Raw genomic sequence first — 12,563 nt, forward strand, 5'->3', positions numbered from 1 at the left:
CCCCATTTTTAATGCAGTGTACACCGACCGGCTTTTCGAGATAAACAGAATTACAAACTGCTTTTCCTTTTTTTTTAGTGAAATATATTGCTTGACATTTCACACGTGAAGTCCAAAACGTCATCGTAACATTTCATTATCTTCGTTGCCGCAGAATATGATAATGCAATGCGCCATATAGCAAAATAGAATCGCGGGACAGATAAAATGGACGTGGCCTAAAAAGTTTTCAATGACGTAAGCTGTAATAAACGAGTGCAACTCAAATCTGGGTAAAACCGATTACAGTACAGTGAATCTCAAAAGAAATGGACTATTTTGAATAAATATCAGGTGTTCATTTAAATTTATCCTCAAAGTTACTCTGCAGATCAAAAACACAAACAATGCAAAAAGTGAGGTTAGATTTAAACAGCATTATCAGAGATGTAATCCGTGGTACGTTTACAATCGTTTTCAACGCCAAATTTAACAGGAAATTTTAATTTAATTAAGTAAACACTGGATATTATTACTATTATTATGTTTATTTGTTGCAAAATTTGACGAACAAGTTAAATCACTTAACTGTGCGTCGAAACAAAATTCTACCTCTTCGTCTTTAGTTGTTTGGAAGAAATGAAAAGTAACCTTAATCTTTTTCGCGATTTCTCGTTCACCGTGTAAAACGTCGACGATGCATCATCCGGATCCTCGGCGTTCCTTTGTCGTCCTCGGAAGAAATCCAAAATAGTTTATGGGCTTGTAGGCTCAGTAGAACAACACGTTTCCCTGAAATATTCCATATTAGTTTAAAGTGGTTACGGCGAGATGGATGGTGTAATATTTGCATTGAATATTCGGGTTGCAGGAAGCACCGCGCGACTATGAAAAGGCGCGCCACCAAGATAGGGCGGCGAACAGGCAACCGGAACCGAGGTATAGCTGACGCCTCCGCCGCCACCGCTGACGTGTTTATTGTGGCCCGATCAGATAGGCCTCCGTGTTGTTCGTTGACACGTGCAGAATGGCCGACATCCCCTGCTAACCTGTTACGCTCCGCCACTAGGTCTTCCATCCAGATACACATCTGACATTCTATACACCACGAACAACGACCGCAACGACGATAACTTTCACGCCGCACCTGTTCTTCCCTTCTTATTTCGGCGTTTCGTGTTTTATATTATCATATTTTGCCACAATGATGATAATTAAGTGTCACGGATTTCATGTGTGATGTGTGGAAGGCTCTTTCCGAACGAAAAACCGACCTCACTCAACGTCTCTATTTACATTTCGAACTAATTTATTACTCACATTAGTAAGAAAGAGACTTTTCATCATTTCCAAAGCAATATTAATTCTTTAAAATATAAAATAATTATCTAGTGACTTTTATTTTAATGGAATTGGGTTGGTATTGATGAAGCAATGTCATTTCCTTGAAAATTAAATTTCAAATTGTCTCCCAAATGTTGTTACAGTATTAATCTACCCCCTTAATAGTGTATTTTAATCTAAAACATCGATTCAGATTCAAGTAAGAGTAATGTTCAATGTTGAGTCTTTTGTGATTTTGGGAGTTATGACGAGAGCGAGTGAAAATTGAAAGGAGGCGCTGATTTCTCAGTATTTTTTAAAGAATTTCAAATTCCGGGAAGAGAAAGAGACAGAAGGCCCATAACAGTAAATTAGCGTGATGTGATTGTGTAGGTATGTTATCGCCTTGCGACACGGCTGCAGACAGCCCCACATTATGTGAGGATGTCGTGCCCGAGCAGCGTCCCAGCCCTGTAGCGTCGTTCCTTGCGGCCTTCTGCAAGCTCGCGATATTGCCTCATAATAAAATTAGATTAGATTAACTGTGTGGGAACCCCTGCGTACGTCCCTGCTACCGCCACCTGCCGACCTTCTCCTCATCATCACCAGCCCCTCACCTACTTTCAAATTGTGTGATAAATAATGGCCGATACGACATTACAACATTTCACGACACGATCCCAACAATAACCCCCTCCGAGATAAAATTATCGTGCCGTTTTAGTCTTTTGAGACGACGTAATTGTTTCAATGCGGATAAATCGCGATGTTTTTAGAGGCCATTTATCCGGAAAGTACAATGAAAAAACGACGTGCGCGCCACCGAACGGCGGGAGACGGTTGAACTCTACTCAGGGGCGGCGCGTTAATCACCAATTATGACAATCACAAACCGATCGGCGATCGCAATTAGCTCTCTCGAACCCATTCTCCAAGTCTAAAAATATTCAACACACTCGTTTTCTTCTGTTTCTTTACTAGGTGTATTAAGGGTTGCATAATCAAATACGAGGCATCTTTTTAAAAAAATCTCTATTATTGATTCGCTTTGCTTTGGTGCATCTGTCTCGAAGTAAATGCCTCCTGAGCCTGTGGGGGTGTTGCATGATGATGACGGCGCCATTTGTACCGTTAGGTTGAGGGTTTATCGAACGGCTTCTTCGATATTTGAACAAACAACGACAGGGCTGATCAGGAATGGCGAACCAGGAGCAATGTATATCCGAGTGTATAAGCTGGATAAAGGAGGAAGGTATCGTCTTGCCACCGGGCCGGGGTTAAAAATGAGCCCGATTAAGGCCTCCGGGGTGAACTTACATTCTCGCATGCACATATATCTATCTTCGCCCTCCGTGACGCCGACCGGCCGTTTATCGCGGCCCGCTCACCTGAAAAACAACCGACCTATGCAACACGTTTTGACAGATTCCGGAGAAATCCGGGATCCACCCTCCCCACGCTAAATAGGTTTATACCGGTCGGATTTGAAAGAGATTTTAATAAACGCAACGCTCGCCAAATGGGGGACGACAATTCGGAAGGGATGCCAGAGAAAAAAAGAATGTGGTACGGTTTAAGAACTCAAATTGGAGAGATTTTGTTTTATTGGTTAAAGAGAGGAGATTATTCTCGGCCGGAAAACAAATTTGTTCAAAAAGTTTCAGAAATAATGATTGATGAGGAGTCATGTAAAAATGTTGTTCTTTATCTAGGATTTAATGAACATTAAAAACCTACACGTTCTTGATTTAAAAAAATATTATAAGGGAATCAACAAAAATAACCCGACACTATACACGTTTAACTCTAAAATAAATAAATATCCAAATTAAAAATGAATGGTTATTTTAAAATTATCTTGCTTTATCCTGGCACTTCCACCATTTTTGACAAATTGTCCACGACTTGAAAAATTTAAACTCCAATTTTTTTTAAATCAATTGTCAAAGTGTTGTCATGTTGGTATAAGCCACTGGTTATTTGATAGTTATTAGATTGGCAACGTAAAATGTCAACTGTATGTCAGTCATTTTGATGTAAAGGCGCTTGCACTATTGAAGGCGCAATTACATTTAAATAAAAATACAAAGTTAAATGAGTGTCCGAAAACAAGGATCTAACACAACGAGAAAAATTGGCTATGATTAGATTACGTGAAGAAATGCAGACAGAAAATCGACCATGCTAAATTGCAGTAAAGATGCACACATCATATTCGAGGTATTTTCTTTAAATATATGGGTTCGTAACTGCGAGCAACTGATTAGAGAGGACTGGATAAAATTGATGGGAAATCTACCAATTGAGGACATTCCTCTTCCGCAGAATCATATTTGGAAGACGATTGGGGGTTAGATTCTGAAAATGAATAGGTAAACTGCTTATATAACCCATTAAATAAATTCCCATTTTCCTGTATATGTTAAATTGCACTTTTTAGTGTGATTATCGTCTTTATTTCTTGTCTTTTGGTATAAAATTTGGTTACACCTGAAACTTTTCAGACATTTGAAAATTACTGATATAACCTCAAAACTGATCTAGGGAGATTTTACGATAGAGGTGTCCCGAAACGAAAGGTTTTAGGGTGGTACAGCCTGGTCGTTAAGGGAATTTTGACATTGACAATTGATTTAAAAAAAAAAAGAACTATCCATATTAAGTTGCATCTTCTTCTTTAGGTATTCAAATACAAAATATTGCAACTGTATAGTTCAAATATACTAATTTCTGCAACGTTTTTCATTTAACTAATCCAGGTAGAGTTATATCATGTGGGTTATGTACTATTCCGGACACGGAATCTTGGCCAACATTTTATAAACATTTCTAAAAAAAATAATGTAAACCAACCATTACTGTCATTAATAAATGACAATTATTAAAAATCACTTTGAAGTTTTTCTTGTGACATCAAAAAAGCATGGAAATGGCATTATCGAGTCAAAAGTTAGGTTATATTCAGTAAAGCCCAGTTCACACATATTTATCAGTTAAATGTCAGTTGTGGCCAAGATTCCGTGTCCGGAATAGTACTTAGTTAATGTAACTATGTCTTTTTTGATTTCACGTACCTACACATAAAAATTTGTTTTCAGTGTAGTTTTCTTTTATAGCGTTTCTGGTCCAAGTAGGTATTCTTATTTTATCATATATCTATGTCATATTTTACCTCGTTAAGCACGAATAAATTTTTTACCAACTAGCACTAAAGAGAATTTAAATGTAACAACCATTATTTCTTGTAAATAGTCAGTAAAATCTTTTAAGTGTACATCCATATGTATTCAACATCGGTTGTATAATTTAAAAATGATTATAAAGAGATTATTTCTAACGATATATTCAAAGGGTATCCTCATTGTGGATTACACATTCGTCAATACCTGAGCCACATATTGATATTTTTCTTAATGGCTGCAAAACTCGTACATTTGAATTGTTTTTGAATTACTAAAAATTTGTTTCATTTTATTTGGATATTTGCTAAAGTAAGTATGTAATAAAAAGCTTGTTGATTTTTATACAACTAAAATTGAATTTTTATATTTTATTATTTATTATTTAATTATTTGTTAATTGCACTTAACGATCAAGTTTTATGAAGAAGCATCTCCACATTCCTGATTAAAAATATTTTGTTATTTCTATCTTCTTAATAAACAAAGCTTTTTAATTATAATTCTATACTTTTGTAATCTAAAGAACTAATAATATTTGTCCTTATGAACCTAAAACCCTTTTGCAACAATGCATTAAGAGTGATTCAGCTTGCCCTTGACAACGCATAATTTTGTGAAATTTTCGTTCATCTATTTCCTGCACTTATTTGCAAAATAGTCGCCACAATTACGCCTTCATTTTGTAATTTTTTGTGGAAGGCACTATACGCATCTCGAAGCAAATTAAAATTTTTGCACAATACCCATTCCTTGCTGCTTATTACATTCCTCCGGTTACTGAATCCGTCGTTAATAATTTATGGGGCTGATGTTAACCACGTCTGGAGCGCTATTACTATTATTCTGAATAAAAGTCTTTCAGTCCTTTCAGAATACAATGACTGAAGTGAGAAATCTTATAAAATAAGTACAATACAAGTTTTTTTAAACACCCAAACTGCGAAATAAGAGAAACGAAGCACTTTAAGCATTTTGCTTGAACGTTGGATCTTTACTTATAACTTTATAAAAAATTGTATTATCTTCCTCAACTGTAGAATATGAATCCGTTATTAAATGAAAATTGAGGGAGTTACAATATTTGAGCCTTCAAATTCAAAAGGCATGTTTGGAGTGTTTTACATAATAAAAAAATCTGCAAAACATAATATTATTTATTTGAGAAGGTTATTAATGTATCACCTGATCCCTTTTCAACGGTTTCAAATAGGGACATTAGAGCGATAATATGTAACAGAAGAATTTATTACTTATTGGTGTTCTGATTCAGCCCACGTGTTATGTACAAAATTTTATCTAAGACCGCCCCGAATTTAAAAAAAAGGTAAATCTTATTTATTTCCGCCAGTTTCATTACACCACTCAGTGGAATAATGACTTACTTATCCCACTGAGTGGGGTAATGAAGCTTACTTATCCCACTGAGTGGAGTAATGAAATGCGTCCGGTAATGAAGTTCCTTATTCCACTCAAATGAGTGGGATAAGTGTCATTTATCCCACGGGATTAGATAAAGTATGTTTAAACATTAGGCGATATGCTCTTTATTTTTATAAAATGTTTAACATAAGTAAAGAAAACCCATAATTAAGTATTTATATAAATTTAGCATATCAACAAATTTTTACTAAGACAGGGCCCCAATGGATTTAATTTAAAAGATTAATTCTTAAATTTACTTAAGAATCTTTAAAACTGAATTACTTACATAATTTTACTTTGTCTTTTAAGTCATTTAAAAATGATTGTAATCTTGGAATGTACTCGTGAAGAATTCATAACTCCGATGATAATTATTGAAAAGACTTTTGATGACACATTTTTTGGTCAATAATACTTCAAGAAAGTACTGTTGAGCGAGCAGAGTGCTTTGGAAATAATTAATATAATCTGCGCCAAATCTGAAACATGGTTAATTAACAACAACTTCACGACTTCACTTCTACAACTTCTTCAAAAGGAACACAAGAGATGTTGTCATGCTTAGGTAAAGCATTTCCATTTGGGAAGAAAGTCTGTTGGGGCGAAAGTTTCAAGAACGGTGAGATTTTATGGAAAAAAATTAAGTTAATTACTATTTTCCTTTTAGAAACTTTTCCTTGTTAAAACATTCTCCTGGGGAAAAATTCATGTGATAAATGGATTTTTAAAATAAAAAAACACATTTTTTATGTTTTTTGTTTTTTGAAAAGTTTGACAGTTATTTGGGCGTCTCGTTGACGTCCTCGATTTGATTTTGAGAGTCTCCCGTTAAGTAACCGAGTTTGTAAACATGGTCGTGGGGGCGTGCACGTGAAGTATTTGATTACAATAAGTGGTGTTAGGAGTTATGGCGGGATACAGGTACATAATGTATGACGCGGCCATAATCCGTACGTAGAGTCCTCCAGAGGCCCCTAAATTATAATAGCGTGGCAGCGAGCAGTCCGCCACACATATTTCCGCCGCCGCCGCCGCTATATCAATTTAAGATCGACATCTCGGACGGTGGCGGTGACTTCCGTCCCGCAAAAAACCACCCCCGACAATTACCTCCGCCGCCTCGTTCCATCACGCGAACACGGCCGTTACGCCGGTTAACACTAATTTAATTGGCCGGGATCCGCAAGAATATAACTTTCGGACCGTTCGGCGGGAGCGGCGCTCACCCCTCAGACCAGAGGCGGCTGCATTATTTATGATAAGATGGTCCGGACGCCAGTGTCGCACGGCACTCGTATAAAACAATTTGCGATGCTCATTTTTATCAATAATACAGTCCCTTGTTTCTTGGCGGCGGTGGTGGTTTCTTCTTGAGTTTTCGGATGGATTTGCGGGGATGGCAAGCGTCGTCCGGTCAAAACGCCGTCTGCATTTCAACCGGTTCATAAATATCGCATATGCAACGTTTTCCACCTTGATGTGTTGCTGCAGAGTTCGGGGACCGGAAACTTGATGATTGTCTCGAACGAAAAACTAATGGACGACTTTGCGATCCTGAAATTGAGGCGGAAATAGACAATGCAATCGGAGAGCGCAGCCTCGCATCGAATATTAATTGCACCACCGAGGAACGAGGGATGCGGAAAATTTTGCACCCACATTAATTCCCCGACTGTTAACACTAATGTCTAATTTTACAAAACGCTCCGTTCCTAGAAACGATTTTTAATTTCGCACCCAGATGAAACGTGACAATTAAGTATCTCTGGTAAATCATTTTGGAGTAGTCAACAGCGAGGGGAGTGCGATACGTTGCATTAAGAATCGCTTAATATAGATGTAATTAAAGCAAATAAGAACGTACGGCCGCTAGAGTACTTAAATTACCACCACAACATTGTCGAGCCGAGCTTCATTCTGTCACGGTTCATTATAATTGGAATATGGAACAGTGGGGCCGTATCCTGTTTACTAATGAAAGTCGTTTTCATCTAACTAACAAAGATGGGCGCTCAGCATGTGCAGGAAGAAAGGGAAAAGTTTTACAAGTGCGACGGTGGGGTCATATATTTAAATGCAATGTAACCACGACATACTTTTATTAGTTCCACAGCAAGCAAGATATTTTTTAATACAGAGGAAAAGACATGAGGCGCCCAAGGAAAATATGTAAATTCTCGTCAGTTGGAGGAGTTTTAAGAAATGTGAGTGGTCAGCATTGTTGAAGGATCAAACCGAAGACATGTGGACTCTAGTTTAATGATTTTATGAGTGCATTAGCATATTACATTTCAGTTTGTATTGGACTTATTTCAATTATGATTTTTTTTAAATGTGTTTCTTAAATTATTAATCTGTCTAAGGTTTTTAATGTTAAAATCAAAAGAATTTCGTTCCATTTAGTCCTAAATGAAGACACACAAAAACATAAATCTGAAAAACTACCACTTCAGACGACTTAAACACAAATGAAAAATACAGGGTTATTCACGAGAGACTTCCGATGAAAATTTCGTTATATGCAAGCGAAACTACAGACAAAATATCAAGTTCTAGGCGTTTCTTGTATTTTGAGTTGCATATAACGAAATTTTCATCGGAAGTCTCTCGTGAATTAATAACCCTGTATACTACCGTGCGATCAGAAATAAAATGGTCAAAGTAGGCTATGAACTAGAAAGCATATGTCTTAAATTATTTCTATCTATCTAATTATACTATGCCTTGTAATGGATGTGCAGGGAGTTGCAATTTAAACTACCTTGGCTCTTCTTTCTTTGGTCTATCACTATCGGTTTTCCTTCGACACTTCTAGTTTCTTTAAACAATTTTAACAGTTTTCCTTACCACTCGGTAAAGGTCGTCACAAGCGTGGCCAATCTTCTTCGATGAGAAATTCTTCATAACAGGCAACACAATTAAATTTAAAAAAAGAAATGCCAACTTTGCTTCACAGTTGACATTGACGAAAAACAATTTATTTCATTGCACCATTTTATGACAAGCAACGAAAACATTTTCGAATTAGATAAATAAAAAAATGGGTAAAAATCATATAAAAACATTGATTATGAGTAAATATTAGAAGGTTGCTTTTTTTTTTAGCACCCGTTTCAGAAGAAATGGGATATTGTCTGAAAAATAAAAATTATAAATTTTTAATTATACAAGGTGATTCATATAGTATCATACAAACTTTAACCGGTGGTCGATTCCAACCCCTAGACACTCTTACAAAAATGTCAAGGTTCTAAGGTTAAAATTGTTTAAGATAGAGCATGTTGAAGAGTATACTACCACCTTTTAAGAACTGCAGATAAATGAAAATATTTTGCGTTGGAACAAACCGTCAGGTGTTGTTGTCAAAATGAAACTAAAACGAACTTAATAATACCAATATTTTCTCTATAGCAACAATTGTTAGCCTCTATTATGACATTCATGACATTTGTTATACATTGGACGTAAAGTGGAATAATTTAGCGAAGAATGGCATTTACTAATAGTGAAAAAACCGATGTGGCAATTTTTGCCAATTTTTGACGTATGACTCAAAATTTTATTGTCACGAGCCTTTTGAGACCGGAATCTGCCACTGGTTAAAATATTTATGAAACTATATGAATCACCCTGTATATTTAACAAACTGCACCAGAACTGAAAATGTCTAGTAGATTTCATTTTGAAAAAACAGAAGAGGAAATTACTTTGCAAATTATTTTGCAAATAGAAAACTGAAAAACTTTCTAAATCTCTGTTTTTCCATCAGTTAGAACTTTCTTATGCATATGTTGCGCATTTGGAATATCTCTTTATACACTACTCAAAAAATAAAAATTTTTTGAACTTAGATTTTTTTTTATACAGGGTGACTGACGGAAAACCTTTGATGCTGTATCTTGCTTATTTTTTATCCGATTTGAATAAATGACACATCAAATGAAATAACTTTGAAAACACTTCAATACCAACTAAATAAAAAAAATATATTGCGTCCAGTTTTTGACAGATGAACATCAGCTTCTTTTTTTCAAATAGCACTGTACATTTTTTTTTTATTGAGTATTGTAGAGATTTGTCTTCTGAATATAAAAATGCAAAAACTATACCCATTCATGAAACAAAAGTCAAGAAATTAAAGAGTAAATGTACAAAATTTAAAAATCACGTGACCAAAATAAACAAGAGAGAAGTTTGTTCTAAATGCTCCAAATGACTAAGTAAGCTCTGAGTATTCATTTATCGAAACAGTTTGATAATAATAATATTATAATGTTGCTGTGGAAGAAAATTTCCAAAGACGATTTAGTGTTAACCTGTGGTGTGGCATTTTTGGAGATTTGAATCTATTGGATTTCTTTATGTTCATTCGAAACTTTCGAGACAATGTTTATTTGACCCCACCAGGTACCCAAAAAGAGTTAAGAAAAAAGATAGTGCGAGTATGTCATAAAAAACCCCGAAATTTTTTACTGGATACAAAGGTGGGCATTTCTAGAAGGTATCGATAGTGTCTGCAACAGCATTGAGGAAATTTTGAGCAACTAGAATAGATTTTGTATTGTTTACAAATTTGATTACTTGATTTTTGTTTTTCAATTTTTTTCATTTAAAATACATTTTTTGTTTTTTCTTTTAATGTAAGAATATTCAGAAGAAGATTCTTTATAAGAACGAATAAAAAAATATATTGAGTGTAATTTGAAAAGAAAAAGTTGGCTATCGTCTGTCAAAAAATAGATGTTGAAAAAAATATCGAATAGGATAATAATGAAGTGTTTTTCGAACTATTTCATTTGATGTGTCATTTATTCAAATCGGATAAAGAATAAGTAAGATACAGCGTCAAAGGTTTTTCGTCAGTCACCCTAGGGTATTTTAAGAGACTACGATCAAACTTGGAACATTTATATTGAACCGTCATTTATTCAAGTAGGTACATAATTACAAAGTTGTACTCGAATACTTCTTGTTATAATAAAAATTAGAACTTCAAATGTTCGAACAATACAAAAACTAAAATGAAAAAATCACTTAAGAATAAATGTTTACACAGATTTTGGGCCAATGGCGTCGATAGAAATTAGTAGAGCAGAAACGTTACTTGAAAAAGGAATTGTGTTGTGACCAAAAGTTGGCCAGTGACAGCTCCGGGCTCCCAGGGGGTTTTTCGGGGCAGAGGGCGTGGGTTCGGATTTTTAAAAAATGGGCGCCAGGCAGCTATTGTCTTGAGCTGGTTGTTGCTTGTCCAGCTGCCGGGACAAGTGCTCAGATCTTACTCGTCGAAGGTAAGTAAAAGCAAACGCTTTCTGATCGTTAAACAAATTTTGGTTTATTCGGTTACTGCAAAATTATCCACAGAACAGTATTTGGTGGTTCGGTACTGGTTCACACGAATGCGATAATGGTTCGCTTGTAACTACTAGATGAAAATTGAAAGATGCGGAACCAGTACTTTTTGGTGGCCTTAATATCTACTTTGGTCGTAACCAGAAAAGCTTTTCTTTCACATGTGACCGAATCTTAAACTAAACATGATATTCTTCGACGAAATAAAAGATGTTTTGATTCCTGATGAGGAACCTCCCGAACTTAGACTTCCTTCTGATCGAGCTAATTATTAAATGTAAACTTAATGAAACCCAAGGTCAAGATTGGGGTGTCACCTTGACAAAAAAATTAAAATTGATCCTGATAGGAAAGTTTAAATCGGTGAAGTTCCGAAACGTTGAATTTGACTGAAATTTCTTTAAGTTGACACTGGAGATTGAATGAAAAGGTTCTTACAAAAAAATTCTAAACATTTGCAAAGTTTCAAAAAATTTAGTGAACATACAAAAATTATGAAAGCGAGAAGCGAGAAATTCGAGGCGTTCCTAAATTTTGCAATGCCGCGGTAAAAAAATATGGCGACTTAGCTTTATGACGGGTCTGTTGTCTCCTCGAATAGCGTCCTTTTGACTTGCGGTGTGACCTTGGCGATACGGTGCTCAAAATAAACGATCGCCTCTGCGAACGATGTTCTCCAAAATGGTCGCCTCTGCGAACGATCTGGCTACGAATCGCCCTGCGAACGATCTGGCTACGAATCGCCCTGCGAACGATCTGGCTACGAATCGCCCTGCGAACGATCTGGCTACGAATCGCCCTGCGAACGATCTGGCTACGAATCGCCCTGCGAACGATCTGGCTACGAATCGCCCTGCGAACGACCCCTAACGAATTGTCGTTAGTGTTGTGAAAATCGGAAGATTCGGTAATTACCTTTCAGCGAAAAAGGGGGTTCTTGGCGCTAAATCGAAGTCCTTCCGGCACTCCTTTACTCAAAAATTTTCGGTACTCTAAAGTTGCGATACGGTACTGGATCAATTCATCCAAACGGGATTGACTCTAAACTGGATCGAACCACCCCTAATACATGGTCTTAGTGAAATGAATTCAAAATTGAACGGTAATTACCTCTATAGTGCGAGGGGTCACTCGACCACGAACTCTAAAAGGCGCTTCGCTGGCGTCGCTTCGACGGCTCTCGACGAAGTGTCCGACTTCCGCATTTTTAATCTCGGTACCGCAGTCCCATAAATCGCGAAAATCGTCACGCGCGCGATTCTCGACCTTATTCAGTTGTGCTATAAGGCGGGCTGCGCTTGCGTGGTA

At 36.4% G+C, this 12,563-nt stretch overlaps 1 protein-coding gene and 1 long non-coding RNA gene across 2 annotated transcripts in view; both read left to right on the plus strand.

The window, feature by feature from the left end:
• Positions 1 to 12,563, plus strand: part of LOC138123106 (uncharacterized) — a 107,922-nt gene that overhangs the window by 54,511 nt on the left and 40,848 nt on the right. The window lies entirely within an intron of this gene.
• LOC138124277 (uncharacterized) lies at positions 6,296 to 6,655 on the plus strand. The gene is made up of 2 exons (XR_011157094.1): positions 6,296 to 6,525; positions 6,574 to 6,655. It is a non-coding gene; the product is annotated as an uncharacterized lncRNA (long non-coding RNA).

The sequence above is a fragment of the Tenebrio molitor genome, chromosome 2 (genome assembly GCF_963966145.1).
Source record: "Tenebrio molitor chromosome 2, icTenMoli1.1, whole genome shotgun sequence".
Classification (NCBI taxonomy): Eukaryota; Metazoa; Arthropoda; class Insecta; order Coleoptera; family Tenebrionidae; genus Tenebrio; species Tenebrio molitor.